This window comes from Rhinoraja longicauda, chromosome 2 (assembly GCF_053455715.1).
Source record: "Rhinoraja longicauda isolate Sanriku21f chromosome 2, sRhiLon1.1, whole genome shotgun sequence".
Lineage (NCBI taxonomy): Eukaryota > Metazoa > Chordata > Chondrichthyes > Rajiformes > Arhynchobatidae > Rhinoraja > Rhinoraja longicauda.
Window position 1 is genome coordinate 59,134,792 of NC_135954.1, and position 17,897 is coordinate 59,152,688.

Consider the following 17,897-nt stretch of genomic DNA (forward strand, 5'->3'; position numbering starts at 1 on the left):
CAAAGTTATAATGTTCCTTTACACCCAAGCACTTAATTTTTTGCTTGGAAGTACACTTGCTAAAAGTAAAGAAATCATAACAGCTCCCCCATTTTCTGCTAGTGTTTCACAATTTGTCAGTTCTCTGCTGGGCATCAGGTATTTATTATTGAAGAAAATGTAGCTTAATACTTTTTGCTAATAATTAGTGTACCAATTATTATCCTGATAGTTTTATGAAACAACTTCTTATTTTTTATATATGCCTTTAAATTAACAAGGCACTTCCCATGAGAGATAACATAGTATTTGAAACTGAGCCACATAAGATGATGAGTATAACATAAAGTGTAGGAAAATAACTGCAGATGCTGGTATAAATCGAAGGTATCACAAAATGCTGGAGCAACTCAACGGGTCAGGCAACATCTCTGGAGAGAAGGAATGGGTGACTTTTCGGGTCGAGACCCTTCTTCAAACTGATGTCCGGGGGGCGGGACAAAGAAAGGATATAGGTGGAGACAGGAAGACAGTGGGAGAACTGGGAAGGGGAGGGGGAGAGAGGGACAGAGGAACTATCTAAAGTTAGAGAAGTCAATGTTCATACCGCTGGGGTGTAAGCTGCCCAAGCGAAATATGAGGTGCTGTTCCTCCAATTTGCGGTGGGCCTCACTATGACACTGGAGGAGGCCCATGACAGAAAAGTCAGACTGGGAGTGGGAGTTGAAGTGCTCAGCCACCGGGAGATCACATTGGTTAAGGCAGACTGAGCGAAGGTGTTGAGCGAAACGATCGTCGAGCCTGCGTTTGGTTTTGCAGATGTAGAGAAGTTGACATCTGGAACAGCGGATACAATAGATGAGGTTGAGGAGGTGCAGGTGAACCTCTGCCTCACCTGGAAAGACTGTTTGGGTCCTTGGATGGAGTCGAGGGGGGAGGTAAAGGGACAGGTGTTGCATCTCCTGCGGTTTTAGGGGAAAGTGCCTGGGGAGGGGGTGGTTTGGGTAGGAAAGGACGAGTGGACCAGGGAGTTATGGAGGGAACGGTCTCTGCGGAAAGCAGAATGGGGAGGAGATGGGAAGATGTGGCCAGTAGTGGGATCCCATTGGAGGTGACGGAAATGTTGGAGGATAATTTGTTGGATACGCTAGCTGATGGGGTGGAAGGCGAGGACAAGGGAGACTCTGGCCTTGTTACGAATGGGGGAGGGAGAGCAAGAGCAGAGCTGCGGGATATAGAGGAGGCCCGAGTGACAGCCTCATCTATAATGGAAGAGTTAGAAACTGCTGGAGTAACTCAGCGGGTCAGGCAGTCACAAAATGCTAGACTTACTCAGCGGGTCAGGCAGGAGGAAATTGGAGGAACAAAACCTCATATTTCACTTGGGCAGCTTACAGCCCAGCGGTATGAACATTGACTTCTCTAACTTTAGATAGTTCCTCTGTCCCTCCCTCCCCCTCCCCCTTCCCAGTTCTCCCACTGTCTTCCTGTCTCCACCTATATCCTCTCTTTGTCCCGCGATATCAATCTGAAGAAGGGTCTCGACCCGAAACATCACCCATTCCTTCTCTCCAGAGATGCTGCCAGACCCGCTGAGTTACTCCAGCATTTTGTGATAACATAAAGTGTTGTAGTTACTCAATAAGGCAGGCAGCATTTCTGGACCATGTCTATTGTCTATTGGCAGACGGCATTTCAGATGGGAAACATTCTCTGCCCAGACCTTCTGGAGATGCTGTCTCAAGAGGAAAGATTGAAAAGACTAGGTTTGTATTCACTGGAGTTTAGAAGGATGAGAGAGAATCTTATAGAAACATATAAAATTATAAAAGGACTGGACAAGCTAGATGCAGGAAAAATGTTCCCAATGTTAGGGGAGTCCAGAACCAGGGGCCACAGTCTTAGAATAAAGGGGAGGCCAATTAAAACTGAGATGAGAAGGAACTTTTTCACCCAGAGAGTTGTGGAGAGTTGTGAATTTATGGAATTCTCTGCCACAGAGGGCAGTGGAAGCCAACTCACTGGATGGATTTAAGAGAGAGTTAGATAGAGCTCTGGGGGCTAGTGGAATCGGGGGATATGGGGAGAGGTTGGGCACGGGTTGCTGATTGTGGATGATCAGCCATGATCACAATGAATGGTGGTGCTGGCTCGAGGGGTCGAGGGGCCGAATGGCCTCCTCCTGCACCTATTTTTTTGTTTCTATGACCCGTTGAGTTACTCCAGCCCTTTCTGTTCTACTCAAGATTCCAGCTTCTGCAGTTCCTTGAGTCACCACATAAAATTATGATAGTTTAGGGAAACAAAAGCTTGGTCAATTAAATAACTGGTAACACCTACTCCTGATCCAGATGGATTGAAGTAGAAGACCCACTCAAAAAACCCAAGTACAAACATCGTGGTGGATATTCTATTACTCTACTGAGAACGTTACCGTTGCAGAGGTACTAGCTTTCAGATAGAACATTAACCCAGGCTGTACCCAAGACAAGGAAGTTTAATTCAGATGTGAGGTGTGGGAATGGGAGATCAAACCAGGGCAGGATCTTCACAGTGAGTGGTAGGGTCCTTTGCAATGTTGTAGAGCAGAGGGATCTAGGAGGACAAACACATAATTCCCTGAAAGTGACATTGCAGGTATATATGAAGAAGTGGTGAAGGTTTTTGGTATGTGGCCTTCATCAGTCATGGCATTGTGTAGAGGTTGAGGTTATATTACAGCTCTATGAGATGTTGGTGAGGCCACACTTGGAATATTGTGGTCAGTTTTGATCATCCTGCTTTAGGTAAGATGCAGTTAAACCAAAAAGAGTACAGAAAAGATTTACGAGAAAGTTGCCAGGATGTGAGGGCCTGAGCAAAAAGGAAGAGGTTGGGCAGGCTAGGACTTTATTCCTGGGAACCCAGAAGGCTGAGGTAAATCTTGAACTAGAGGTTCTATTATATTTTAGAGAATAGATTTAAGCTGAGAAGGGAAATATTTAATAGGAACCCGAGGAGCGGCCCTTTTGCTCAGAGGGTGGTAGGTACACGGAGCGTGCTGCCGGAGGAGGTAGTTGAGGCAGGTACTATATTAGCTATAGGAGCCATTTGTGTTTACTAGCTGTCTTAGCATATTATATTATTTTGTATCATGTTGTATTATTTTTGGACACTTGGGGGTTGCCGTGAGATTAATATATATGGACATAATGGGCGTATATGGGCATAACGTACTGGGAGGAGCCAGAACTAGGTACTATCTGGGAATGCGGAGACGTGAAGTATCAGACACGGAGAAGCAATGGTGAGATACAGTTCTTACCAGATCTATGACGGGAGAAATACAAATCCGTTTGTATTACTACTTCAATAAACGACTAATTAAACTGAAACGTCGTGAAGATTTCTCTGTTGTTGATTTGCGTCAACATCTATCACTCCAGCCTCCATGAAATGGTTGTAAGTGGAAAGGACTTTATCGTAAGGACTGAAGTTGCCACGACATAGAGTAAGAACTGTATCTCACCATAGCTTCTCCACGTCTGACGCCTCTTGGCTTCTATCATATTGTCCAGGGGAGGTAATGCGAGCATGCCCCTGCACACCCTTTTGCTCATGGGTCTTTGCCTTTTGCCTTTGAAGAGGGTGTTGAGTTAGATGGGTCGTATCACGAGCTTTAGCGAATGGTCCCAGAGTTGTTTGTTTCAGTCTAACAACCTGTTGCCCTTGATCAGGCAAGTATTCAGCTGCATGGCTTTAATTTAGCTGATGTTTCCTTTTGACAGTTCCTTTTTCCACATAAGAATTCATCCCATCAGGTACTATCGAGCTGTTTCTTGATTTCATAGCATCAAGTACATTGAGTCTTGTCTTGGTTGCTCCCATTGCAGCATCTAGTTCCAATCGTTCCTTCTGTCTTCTCAGCTGTCCCTTAGAGGTTGTTGCAATGCAATGAAACATCTCGCCTATTTGCAGGAAATGAATGTCGTTTCCAATATGAGGACTATCCTTCTAAAACTGCCTTATAAGTTCAGAGCAAGTGGAGGGATAAGGCAGGTAAGATACAGGAAAAGCATGGATATCAAGCTTGATTTCTTGACCTGGTAGACTTCTTTGAGAAACAATTGAAGATACTATCAGATCCACTTTTGGGGAATCTAAGCCAGTTGCAACTGTCAAAGGCCCTGCCTTTGCTCGGGCAAGAGAAAAGCCGCAAACAACCAGATGCAGTTTTGCAATGACTGCAAAGCCTGGAAAAGCACAGGTGCAAGAAAATCTGACAACAAAGGGAATGAAAGGCGAAGTACCTACCGCCAAGCCACAAGGTTCTTGTTTGTTCTGTAACAAAGGTGGTCACACATTGGGGCAGTGTTGGCAGATCAAGAGGAAAAAGCATGAAGAAAGGATAGATTTCTTAAAGGAGAAGAGAATCTGTTTTGGATGTTGGAAAATAGGTCACAAAAGACTACAAGAGTCGTTTGGCTTGTGATGTGTGCATAGAAAATCATCCTGAAATACTTCACATTGAACAAAAGGACAAAGAAAAGAAACCAGAACATACAGAACAGAAGGAAAAGCCAAGTGCAAGTGATGCTGTTCTCTCATCTCAAACATGTTGACATATTGGGACCGGTGATGAAACCTGCATCTTTTCCATTGTATCTGTACAAGAGCCACAAGGGGAGTACAGTGTTGCAAACATACACATTTTTGGATCATGGAAGTTCATCTACCTTTTGAACAGAAAGCTTGATGAGAAGGCCGAACATTCCAAGATCAAGGACCAAATTTCTCCAGGGTATCATGAACCAAGTGAAGCCTGTGACCAGTCATCTTATCTCAAGTTTGCAAATATCTAGTCTGGACAAAGACAATTTTATTCAACTATCTAATGTGTTCACACATAAGACCATGCCTGTTTCTCAGCTAAACATTCCCAGGCAAGAAGACCTGAAACAATGGCCTTACTTGAAGGATGTCAAGATTCCTGAAATAGACTCTGGCATTGACCTACTCATCGGGACAAATGCTTCAAAGGTATTGGAACCTTGGGAGCTGGTCAATAGCCAAGGGGATGGACCATACATTGTGAAAACCCTGCTGGGATGGGTCGTTTATGGTCCCCTAAGAGACCACAACAGCAAGGATGTAAATGGCTGCCCTGCTGCTGCTGTCAATAGAATATCTATTGCAAACCTAGAGGAGCTTCTGGTCAAACAATACAATCACAACTTCAGTGAAAGAACCAGCAAGGAAACAGAAGAAATATCCAGAGAAGAGGTAAAGTTCTTGGACATTATGAATCGTTCAGCAAGGATGACAGATGGACACTATTGTCTAGACTTACCTTTCAAGCAAGAAAACGCCAGCATGCCAAATCACCATTGCATAGCAGAGCAAAGCATCCAGAGCTTGAAATGCAAGTTGGGCAAGAATGAGAAGTTTTATGATGAATATACATCTTTCCTCACAGAAATGATTGACAATGGTTATGTTGAAAGGGTACCAATGGACCAGCTGAATCGAAGTGATGGAGGGCTCTGGTACATCCCTCATCACAGGGTGCATCACTCAAAGAAAGGAACTTTAAGCATGGTCTTTGGCTGTGGTGCAGTTTTCAATGGTACATCTGCCAACTGCTGCAGGGTCCAGACCTAGCCAACTCACTCATTGGAGTTCTCATTAGATTCAGACAAGAGCCGGTTGCTTTGATGGCTGATATCAAAGCAATGTTTTATCAGGTCAAGGTATCAAAAAAGCATATTGACTATCTGCGATTTCTGTGGCGGCCCGATGGTGATATGCAGCAAGATCTTGTTGAATACCGGTTGAAGGTACATCTTTTTGGAGCCGTGTCATCACCAAGTTGTGCAAACTTTGCATTAAGAAAAACTGCTGAGGACAACAAAGCTCGCTTTCCTGAAGAGGTGACAACATGGTAACGAAAACTTCTACGTGGATGATTGTTTAAAATCCATGCCTTCAAAACAGGAAGCAGTTCAGATGGAAAAAGACCCGACTGCCATCTGCCAAATGGGAGGATTCATGCTGTCAAAATGGATCAGCAACAGCCGTGCTGTCTTGGCATCCATTCCTCAAGCAAATAGAACTAAAGAAATCAAGGAGTTGGACTTGGACAATAGAAAGAGCACTGGGATTGCGCTTGTGCGTTGAAACAGATGTGTTCAAGTTCAGAATTGCTCTACAGGAACGACCGTACATAGATGTGGCATTTTTCTGTAGTTGGCTCTATATACGATTCTTTAGGATTTCTAGCACCATTTACTCTGCCAGCCAAGCTGATTATGCAGGAACTCTGCAAGGAGAAGCTTGGAGGGGATGAAGACATACCCCAAACCTTCTCTCAGCGATGGACAGGATGGCTAGCAGATCTCAACAAGATTGCGGTCTAAAGTGGACCGGTGCGTGAAGCCTGCAAGCTTTGGTCAAATCAGATATGCACAAGCTGCACCACTTTTCAGATGCCAGCGAAAGTGGCCATGGTACTGTTTCATATCTAAGACTAGAAAACGATATCAAAGAAGTGCATATTGCGTTCATAATGGAAAAATCCAGAGTGGTGCCATTAAAACAGATCACAATTCCCATAATGGAGCTTACAGCTGCAGTCCTAGCTGTCAGAGTTGACACAAAGCTGCAAAAAGAATTACAGCTTCAACTGGACAAATCCATCTTCTGGACCGATAGCACAATGGTGCTTAAGTACATCAACAACGAAACCAAACTGTTTCAAACATTTGTAGCAAACAGGATCTCTTTTGAAAGGTATGCTACTGATGTATTACAATGGAGATATGCTAGCACAAAAGAAAATCGTGCAGATGAAGCATCTAGAGGACTAACAGCAGACCGCTTTTTAAGCTGTAAAAGATAGATCACAGAACCAGAAATTTTCTGTAAATCAGACAGAGAATGGCCAAAACCTCACTTGGAATCTGCAATCTCTGCTAATGATCCAGAAATCAAGCAAAGATATCACAATGAACGTCATTGTCAAAAATCCATTGAATCCCACAAACTCTCTGATCGCCTATTTCTCATCGTGGAGGAATCTGAAGACTGCCGTAGTTTGGCTCCTTAAAGTAAAGACAATACTCTTGCAGATGACTCGAAAGAGAAAGGAAATTCAGACTGCTGTGAGTAGCTTTGTAAAGGATCCTGGCAAACTGAAAGAAAAAGTTGAAAAGGAGATGCAAGCCTTTAAAGCAACACTCCATGGACAATGTTTATGTCCTGAAGATCTTTCCCAAGCAGAAAGCGCAATCATCTCTTTCTGCCAAAGAAGCTTTGCTCCAGGTGACATTGTCGTGGTGGCTGATTCCACTGCACCACGAAGCTCCTGGCTAATGGGCAGAATATTGGAGACCACACCAGATGCACAAGGTCTTGTGCGCACCGTTCGACTTCAGACTAAGAGCAACATCTTGGAAAGACCGATAATGAAGATATGTCTGCTCCTAGAAGCTGATACCTGAGTACAGTAAAGACTGGTGACCTTAAAGATTGAAAAATCACTAAAGTAGATTAGATACCAACATATAGTGCATGCTTTATTTTGATTATGTGTGAAGTTTTTATGGCTCCTTTTAATGTTTATTAGTAATTGTTTTGTTATATACGTGGAACAATTAGGGGCCGGCGTGTAGGAGCCATTTATGTTTATTAGCTGTCTGAGTATATTATATTATTTTGTATCTTGTATTATTTTTGGACACTTGGGGGTTGTCGTGAGATGAATACATATATGGACATAATGGGCATATATGGGCATAACGTACTGGGAGGAACCAGAACTAGGTACTATCTGGGAATGTGGAGATGTGAGGTGTCAGACGTAGAGAAGATATGGTGAGATACAGTTCTTACCAGATCTATGATGGGAGAAATACATATCTGTTTGATTTACTACTTCAATAATTTACCAATTAAAACTGAAACGTCATTAAGATTTCTGTTATCGATTTGCGTTAAGATCTATCACTCCAGCCTCCATGAAATGGTGGTAAGCGGAAAGGACTTTATCGTAAAGACTGAAGTTGCCACGACATTAGCATTTAAAGACTCAGATTGGTATCTGGAGAAGAAATGTCTAGTGAGTTATGTGTCAGAACCTTTGGCATTTTTCTGAAGAACACCAGTATTCTGAAGCAATATTTATCTATCAGATAACACCTGCAAAATAGTTTAGATTAGAGATACAGTGCGGAAACAGGCCCTTCGGCCTACCGAATCTACACTGACCAGCGATCGCCACACACTAACATTATCCTACACTCGCACACACACACATTAGGGACACTTTATAGTTATGCCAAGCCAATTAACCTACAAACCTCTACGTCTTTGGAGTATGGGAGGAAACCGAAGATCTCGGAGAAAACCCACATGGTCATGGGGAGAGCGTACAAACTCTGTACAGACAGCACCCGAAGTCGGGATTCAACCCGGGTCTCCGGCACTCCAAGGGCTGTAAGGCAGCAACTCTGCTGCTGTGCCACCGTACCGCCCCATAGATGACACATTATGAGAGTGCTGCGTGTGGGATCTTGCTGTGTGCACATCACCAATGCATTTCTCACATTTGCAAAATTGAATGGACTTTAAAAGGTACTTCGCAATGCCTCGAGGCTGTGAAAAGCAGTATCTAAATCTAAGTCTGCCTTCTATCTGTCTGGTACACTTACAGCCATAAACCAAAGCAGCTAGTAAACAGCAGAGCAATGTCTTTCTACAGACAGCTAGTGTGTCTTTTGCTCTTTTTGTTCCAACCTTTTAGTTAGAGCAGCAATTCAATCACAACTAGAATCCAACACATCAAGAGTTCACAGAACAAAGGTCTATTTTCTATTTTAAAGCCAGAATCTATTTCCATTACTCAATTGCTCAGTTCTGATTCATTATATATGACTTTGACTCTTTTTTTAGGTAGAATAAGAATAGTTCCTGAAACCCGAATGCCTGAGTACAGTTCAATGTTTCATAGTCAGTAATATACTGACTTACATAGTCATTTTTCATGGTCTTCATTAATGGCCATCTTTCGTACATTTTTAGTTGTGGTAAATTCTACGGCAAGATCCATGCAAATAAAATAGCACCGCACTGTTTGTGCAGCTTGAGTTTTTTTTGTGTTTCAGTTCAAATCAACCATGTTTTTAAATCAATGGAAAACAACCAGCTTGAAAGCCACATATGGACCTTCACAGGCTCATGTTGCAAGCTTCTAGCAAGATTACATTAGCTGTACTTCTTCAATGGGTTGCGCAGTCAAAGATGGTTGCAGGAGCAAGGACAACAACTAGAAGAGAGCAGGAAACAGTAGTCGAATTAAGGTTTTGTTTGGATCCAAACCTTTGCAATAAGATCTTAGCAGACCTCTGGAGAATCTCAACAGACATATGGTTGAGCAGTCACTGAGGTACAGTAATAGTAACAAAATGGGAAATGGTTAAGAAAAGTGATTAAGCTCAGGGTGTGAGGTAATAATAGTTGTGAAATTTCAGAATTACTGTACTTTAATGCTGGTGGCGGTCTGCCAGCCTGCTCCAGCATCTGTGGTCCAGTTTGATACACAAATGTTTTCAAAATGAAGTCTCAATTTTATTGAATCTGGGGGTCAAGAATTCTCGTGTGCTTCAACTTCATTTTGGGGATCACGAGTATCATGGATAAAAGAAGCTGGTTTGGACGAATAAATGTCCAGGAGCTGGCGGCCTCCAGCTGGGACTACCTGGGACCACCTGGGGCTCTGGTTCGCAGAGCCCACGGACTGTACTCACCACCTGCGGAGCTGGCTGTCTTCGGAGGCTGTGGTGGCGCTGCGAGTGCAGCTGCGACTCGACTTCGGAGGCTTTGGCCGCGGGCCCTGTGGACGTCTGAAGCTCGCAGGTCCCTGGGTGGGGCCGACTTCGGGAGCTCCGGCAGCGGCAGCGTCTTCGTCCGCCCCGAATAGAGAGGCTTTGGTCGGCCTGCTGTGGACCTTTCACCATCCGGTGCTGCCTGGAATAGGCCGCGGGATTTTCCACCGCCCGGCGGGGGCTTCAATGTTGGGACCGCCGACCGCCCTGACGTGGCAATTTCGACTGCCTGACCGCGGGAGAAGACGGCAGGGAAGACATTCTGGCCTTCCATCACAGCGAGGAGGTGACTGGAGGAGACTCACTGTGATGGATGTTTTTTGTTTTATGTTGGTTTTTGTGATTGTGTGTTTTATTGCTTTCTTTTTTAATGCCTCTCATTGTTGACTGTGAGCAATGTAATTTCGTCCAAAAACATGTTTTTGGATGACAATAAAGGTACTTTAGTTTTATTTATTATATATACCACTCTGACCACACACTCATTTCACCCCTGCCATCGGGAAGAAGAGACAGGAGACAGAAAACTGTAACGTCCAGGTTCAGGAACAGCTTCTTCCCTGCAGTCATTCGGCTATTAAACACTATAACCTCGAATAAGCTCTGAACTATTATTATTGTTATTATTATTGCACTATTATTCTTTTTTTTAAATGTGTACGTGTATGTGTGTACGTGTGTGTATATATATATATATAATCTATATAGATGTGTATTTGTGAGTATATGTATATACTGTATACACACACTGAACTTTTTTCTCTCATTTATTATATTGTTTACAGTGTACTATGTTTACATATTCTGTTGTGCTGCTGCAAGTAGCAAATGTCTGACTGAATTAAAGAGAACAAGAAGCATAGTTGACTGACAGTCTGAGAGAATAGGATCAAGATTTTATCCAAATGATGAGTCTCAAGTAAAGAGTGCTGCAATGAAGCCAGAGAAGCTCAAGACTCGTTATGTCACAGGTGCTATTAAAATCTAGCGTTTTGAATATAATCCTTAATTACATACAGGGACATTGAGCTTCTTAATGCAACTTTTGTACGATCACATGCAGCCAACAATTACATACCTCCTTCACAACTAATCTTAAAAGCCAGAAACCTTGACTGTTGCACAACAGCGCCATTCAACACTAACATGTTCAATTGTTTAACATTTGTGCTGTTCTGCTTGTGGAAAATACGATACCAAAGAACAGATCTGATCTGAAGACAAACAGCATTCCAAGATACTTTTTTGTATGCAGAGACAAAAGGAAGATTTCATTTTAATCTAGTAGTGTATTATAATAAAACAAGTAATCATATTGAACTGGTGAGAGACCTTGGAACACTGTACTAGTTACAATTTGGGGCACCAATCACACAAAGGGTATAAAGGGCAGTGGTGTGTTGTGTACACAGGTTTTGCTGTCAACAGCAACTGAGATATTATAGTTATGAAAAGAAACTTGCAAAGTTATGAAAAGAAACTTGCAAAGTTATGAAAAGAAACTTGCAAAGTTATGAAAAGAAACTTGCAAAGTTATGAAAAGAAACTTGCAAAGTTATGTTATTCCTCTGAAAACTGAGAATGGAAACTACAGAAGACAAACATTACTAGAATTTAGGATAAGGTAAATAGGTATAAATAAACTGTTCCTTTGCAATGGATGGCAAGATTTAGAAAGAACATACAGATTGGGAGCAAGAGTGGGCTCCTCATCCTTCATGCCTGCACCATCATTCAATGGGCAATCGGATTCCAAGCTCAACTCCAAACTCCCCCCACCCTCAGACACCTTTCACTGCTTTGCTTAACAAGAATTCAAGTACCTTTTTTCTGAAAATATTCAAAGACTTTGCTCCCAACAACACTTTGAGGAAGGTTGTTCTAAAAACAAAATACCATCCCATCTCTTTCTTAAAGGGGCACCATTTAAAAATAATCACAGATGGAAAATATATACAGGGTGAAATTCTATGCCACTAACATTTGTCTACTTTAGTTTAGCGATACAGCATGGAAACAGCCCCTTCGGCCCACCGAATCCACACCGACCAACAATCACCCGTGTACTAGTTCTATCCTACACACTAGGGAGAATTTACAGCCCCAATTAACCTACAAACCTGCACGTCTTTGGTGTGTGGGAGGAAACCGGAGCATGTGGAAAAAAGCCACGCGGTTACAGGGAGAATGTACAAACTCCATACAGACACCACCCGTAGTCAGGATCAAATATGGGTCCCTGGCATCGTAAGGCAGTGATTCTCCCGCTACGCCACTAAGCTGCCCTAATCAGAGGCAAGAGATTCAGGGAAATCAGAAGCAATCAATTATTTTAAAGTAAATAACTGAATAAAGATAGCACCACTCATACACCACACTTGTTATAATTTATTGGATATGGCAGAAACAGGCCTTTCAATACACCAATCTGCGCCGGTGAGCTGATTCACATTATTCTCATCAACTCCCCTCCCCCCCCATCCCCCCCATCCAACTCTCCCCTCCCGGCAGACTCTTTCATTTGCTTGCACACTGGAGACACCTTATTCTGGCCAATTAACCTGCTTAGATGCACATCAATGGAATGAGGGAGGAACCCAGAGCACTGGGAGAAAACCCATCCGGTCACAATAACAACATGTAAACTTCACATGGACAGTTCTCAAAGTCAAGATTGAACCCTGGTCTCTGACGCTGCAAGACTGCAGCGCCATTCGCCGTACCACTATTCAACAAAATTAGATATGGTAGAACTCAATATCAATTTTTTTTAAACACCAATATCTATTTATTAACACAAACATGAAATTTGTTTGTATTTTCATGTTTGTTTGCATTAAACTTTACTTGAAGCAACAAAACAGTAAGAGTATTAAGACTTAAAATTGATTCCTTTGCAGTGGCTACCTAGAAAGCAATTGGGGGAAAAGTTAATTATATTTTAAACTTAAGAATGTTATTTTCCTACAAAAAAATCCTTTAAAGCAGTTACTCCAGCATTTTGTGATACCTTTAAAGCAGAGATGACATACATCTGTAAAACTTAGGCACCAATTTTTTTGTTACATGACAAATGATTATACAAAGAACACTAAAGGATATGATGAAGGGACTGGAGTTAGAAAAATGTCCTGGTTAACTTTTACAACATTCTTTGATTATAGTTCTGAAGAGGTATGGAAGGATAAAGGGCCTGTCCCATTAGGCGATTTTTTTGGCAACTGCCGGCGACTGTCAAAGTTGTAGCAGATCGCCAAACTTTTCTTTTACCCGACGACAATGACCACGACAATGCCGAGTCAGGTCGAGATTACACCGTCTTCTAAAACATCGCAAAAATTCCCACACTGTCAATGCTTCTCCGGCATCCTAATTTTCGCTGAAATCACAGACAAGTCGGTAAGTACTTGAGAGTTTTGAACTATAACACCTTGTATGGGTTACTTAAAAACCAAGCTTCACTGTAATAAGGAATAAACCAGATTTACTTCCAGTTTACTAATAGCTGTATTTTTTTAAATGTAAGGGAGATGCATATCTGGTTTGTGGGTTGAATATCTGGGTTTGGAGCCCACTTTAAATGTAATGGCTGAGGACAAAAACATTGCGAAAATTCCCACGCTTACCTGACCGTCAAACTGTCGCCTCCAATCTACCTGTCAAATGTCTTGACGGTAAATAAATTCGTTAAACACAAACGTTTTATGGTATTTTGTAATGACTTTACTTATTTTAATATTATGTGCTTCTAAATGTATCTTAAGAGAACCTATCAAACCTGGGGACAGCATGCGACAGCACCCGCAATAAGCTACGATACCTGCCGACAAGCCAGCTGTCGCCGAGAAATTTCAAACCATTTGATATCTCAGCGACGCGCAGAGATCCACTACGATCTTTGGAAGACTCCTCACGATCATGCCCGCGACACCCCGACGAACTGTCGACGACAGCCTGGTCGCCGGCAGTCGCCTTAAAATCGCCTAAGTGGGACAGGCCCTTAAGTAGACACTGTGAGAAGATGCTGAGGGTACAGATTGCAGAGAAGACCAGTAGCCAGGGCTGGTGAAAAAATACTGCTCTTTTTTGAGCAGTCATAGGATCTTTAACACCCAGCTGAAAGAGGAAACAATGCTTTAAAGAGCATCGCTTCCTCATTCTGAACCTGAGTGACAACCTGGGCCACATCCAAAGAGTAATTTGAATTTAAGCATCTGAAGATAAAAGTACTTACAGTGCATTCAGAAAGTATTCAGACCCCTTCACTTTTTCACATTTTGTTACATTACAATGGATTAAATTCATTTTTTTACCATCATTCTACACACAATACCCCATAATAAAAAAGCAAAAACAGGTGTTTAGAAATTTTTGAAAAGTAATAAAAAAGAAATAACTGAAATATCACATTTACATAAGTATGCAGACCCTTTACTTAGAATTTTGTTGAGGCACCTTTGGCAGCGATTACAGCCTCGTCTTCTTGGGTATGACACTACAAGCTTGGCACACCTGTATTTGGGTAATTTCTTCCATTCTTCTCCACAGATCCTCTCAAGCTCTGTCAGGTTGGATGGGGAGCGTCGATGCACAGTTATCTTCAGGTTCCTCCAGAGATGTTCGATCGGGTTCAAGTCTGGGCTCTGGCTGGGCCACTCAAGGACATTCACAGACTTGTCACAAAGCCACTCCTACGTTGTCTTGGCTGTGTGCTTAGGGTCATTGTCCTGTTGGAAGGTGAACCTCCGCCCCAGTCTGAGGTCCAGAACGCTCTGGAGCAGGTTTTCATCAAGGATCTCTCTGTACTTTGCTCCGTTCATCTTTCCCTCGATCCTGACTAGTCTCCCAGTTCCTGCCGCTGAAAAACATCCCCACAGCATGATGCTGCCACCACCATGCTTCACTATAGATATGGTATTATCATATCATATCATATATATACAGCCGGAAACAGGCCTTTTCGGCCCACCAAGTCCGTGCCGCCCAGCGATCCCCGCACATTAACACTATCCTACACCCACTAGGGACAATTTTTACATTTACCCAGCCAATTAACCTACATACCTGTACGTCTTTGGAGTGTGGGAGGAAACCGAAGATCTCGGAGAAAACCCACGCAGGTCACGGGGAGAACGTACAAACTCCTTACAGTGCAGCACCCGTAGTCAGGATCGAACCTGAGCGGTGCCTGGTTTCCTCCAGACGTGACGCTTGGCATTCAGGCCAAAGAGTTCAATCTTGGTTTCATCAGATCAGAGAATCTTGTTTCTCATGGTCTGAGAGTCCTTTAGGTGCCTTTTGGCAAACTCCAAGCGGGCTGTCATGTGCCTTTTACTGAGGAGTGGTTTCCGTATGGCCACTCTACCATAAAGGCCTGATTTGTGGAGAGCTGCAGATATAGATGTCCTTCTGGAAGGTTCTCCCATCTTCACAAATAATTCTGGAGCTCTGTCAGAGTGACCATCGGGTTCTTGGTCACCTCCCTGACGAAGACCCTTTGCCCCCGATTGCTCAGTTTGGCCGGGCGGCCAGCTCTATGAAGAATCCTGGTGGTTCCAAAGTTCTTCCATTTAAGAATGACAGAGGCCACTGTGCTCTTCGGGACCTGCAATGCTGCAGAAATTGTTTTATACCCTTCCCCAGATCTGTGTCTCGACACAATCCTGTCTCGGAGGTCTGCGGATCATTCCTTCATCTTCATGGCTTGGTTTTTGCTCTGACATGCACTGTCAACTGTGGGACCTTATATAGATAGATGTGTGCCTTTCCAAATCATGTCCAATCAATTTAATTTACCACTGGTGGACTCCAATCAAGTTGAGGAAACATTTCAAGGATAATCAATGGAAACAGGGTGAACCTAAGCTCAATTTTGAGTGTCATAGCAAAGGGTCTGAATACTTATGTAAATGTGATATTTCAGTTATTTCTTTTTAATTACTTTGCAAAAATTTCTAAACACCTGTTTTCACTTCTTCATTCTGGGGTATTGTGTGTAGATTGATGATAAAAAAATATTTTAATCCATTTGAAAATAAGGCTGTAACGTAACAAAATGTGGAAAAAGTGAAGGGGTCTGAATATTGAAGAAGGGTGTCGATCCGAAATGCCGCCCATTCCTCCTCTCAAAAAAGATGCTGCCTGTCCCGCTGAGTTACTCCAGCTTTTTGTGTCTACCTTCGATTTAAACCAACATCTGTAGTTCTTTCCCACACGTAAAATTCCTTCGGTTGACAACGAATTGATGTCAGATATATGGCTCATGACAAACAAGATTTTTTCTCTCTGGCTTTTAAACTTTAACAAAAAAACTTAATGACTCTTGGTGTTTATACGCTAATACAATCTTGGTTTATTTATTCCACAAATGTTTCTAATAAAGTAAATATCTAAAGTAATTGCAACCCAAGAAATCATAAGAAATAGTAAATGACCTGGAGAGTTAAAACTAACAACATTGGGATTAATGGAGTGCAATTGCCTCAAGGGAGCAGTCGAGTTAAGTCAGCTGTTAAGTTACCATAAACCTTTGCTGTCCAATGTGCCATCTATATACAACAGATGCCTTCTGGTTATATTTGAAAGCATCTGCATTTCTTCATTGTGAATAATATTGTAAAAAGTTTTTTTTCCGAGCTTGTAGCTTAAAATCTTTATGAACCTGACAATTTGAATAACTCCCCTTCCAATGGGCAATTGAACTCTTCTTGGCCCCTTGGAATATACATGTGTTAAAGGATGGAGCACTGGCCTTGAACAAATGGGCCAGTTTGAAACCTGATCTAGTCAACTTTAGAGCGATGGCATGGATTGCCAGAAGTTAACTTACAAATGTTATCATTATTTAGCACTGGTATTGTGTTTAATCACCTAAAACTCGAGTGGGCATTACACACGGAGATGCTTTATATTCTTAGCCAGTGTAATCATATTGTTAAAATTTAGTGGCCTTCTTATTTTAATTGAGTGGACATTCTTTCCCAAGCCAGACTAGAAATCATTGAACCCATTCCACAATTTGTTTATGTGCAAGTGAACGACCAACCTTGTTAGTTGCTAGTCCTGTGCCTTAACAATACTCTACGTCCATTCAAAACCGGTTTAATGCTGTGAGCACATTTGCTTTAGGGACTGGTTTGACAGTGCATGGATTTATTTCAGGTAGGGCTCTTAACAACTAACATATTGACGAGCTTTAGATGCACCAACCCAGGAGGCATTTGAACCAAAATGTAATCGATGAGTGTGCTAACACATGCCGATGGCAGTACAGCACTGGTACAAAATAAAATATAATAAGCAAGAAGAAATATGCACAATCTGTCTTGTTCCTTTGAAAAGTATAATGCATTCCTAAAAATAGCCCTTGTCATTTTAACAGCAGCTGCTTAGCTGCCAATGTAGACACTGCAAAGAAGTGCGTGTACACTTGGGTTATTAGGAACTAACCCTGGTGGAAGGATTGTTTCATTCTATTTTAAAATAAGTATTGCTTGTGCAGGTCTGTTGTAGACTGCAGTTTGCATTTTGTAGCACAAGCTAATAAATCGCTGCTGTTGTTATGCTGACTCTCTGCAATAGTTCATGATGGTTACAGCTGTGCAGTTGCTGATGCCGGGAAGCAGTGAGCACAGCTGTTCTAATTATTTTCCAAACCGTAATTGGTGCCATGTCAGAATCTTGTCCTGCTTGGGCTGTGTCACCTTTTCTATAGCATGTGCACCCTGCATTACAGTGATAATATGCAGGATCTATTCAAGAAAGTACAAGGAGCACCGGAAAATCTAAAAACAAAGATTAGAATTCCCAGTTCCCTCAGGATCATTATCTTCTTGCACTGTCCCATCTCATCTTGAGACTAGGTTAGTTGCAGGTTTCCAAACTCAATACCAAATTCAACACCAAGTTTGAAGAGTCCCAACCCGTAACGTCATCCATCCTTTTTCTCCAGAGATGCTGCCTGTCCCGCTGAGTTACTCCAGCACGTTGTGTCTATCACCAAGTTCAGCATGTGATAATCCTGCCACTCTTGTTCACATCTTGTTTCTTTATTTGTCC

At 42.4% G+C, this 17,897-nt stretch overlaps 1 protein-coding gene across 2 annotated transcripts in view; it reads right to left on the reverse strand.

The window, feature by feature from the left end:
• pign (phosphatidylinositol glycan anchor biosynthesis, class N) overlaps positions 1–17,897 on the reverse strand; it is a 161,029-nt gene that overhangs the window by 34,967 nt on the left and 108,165 nt on the right. The gene's annotated exons all lie outside the window — the stretch shown is intronic.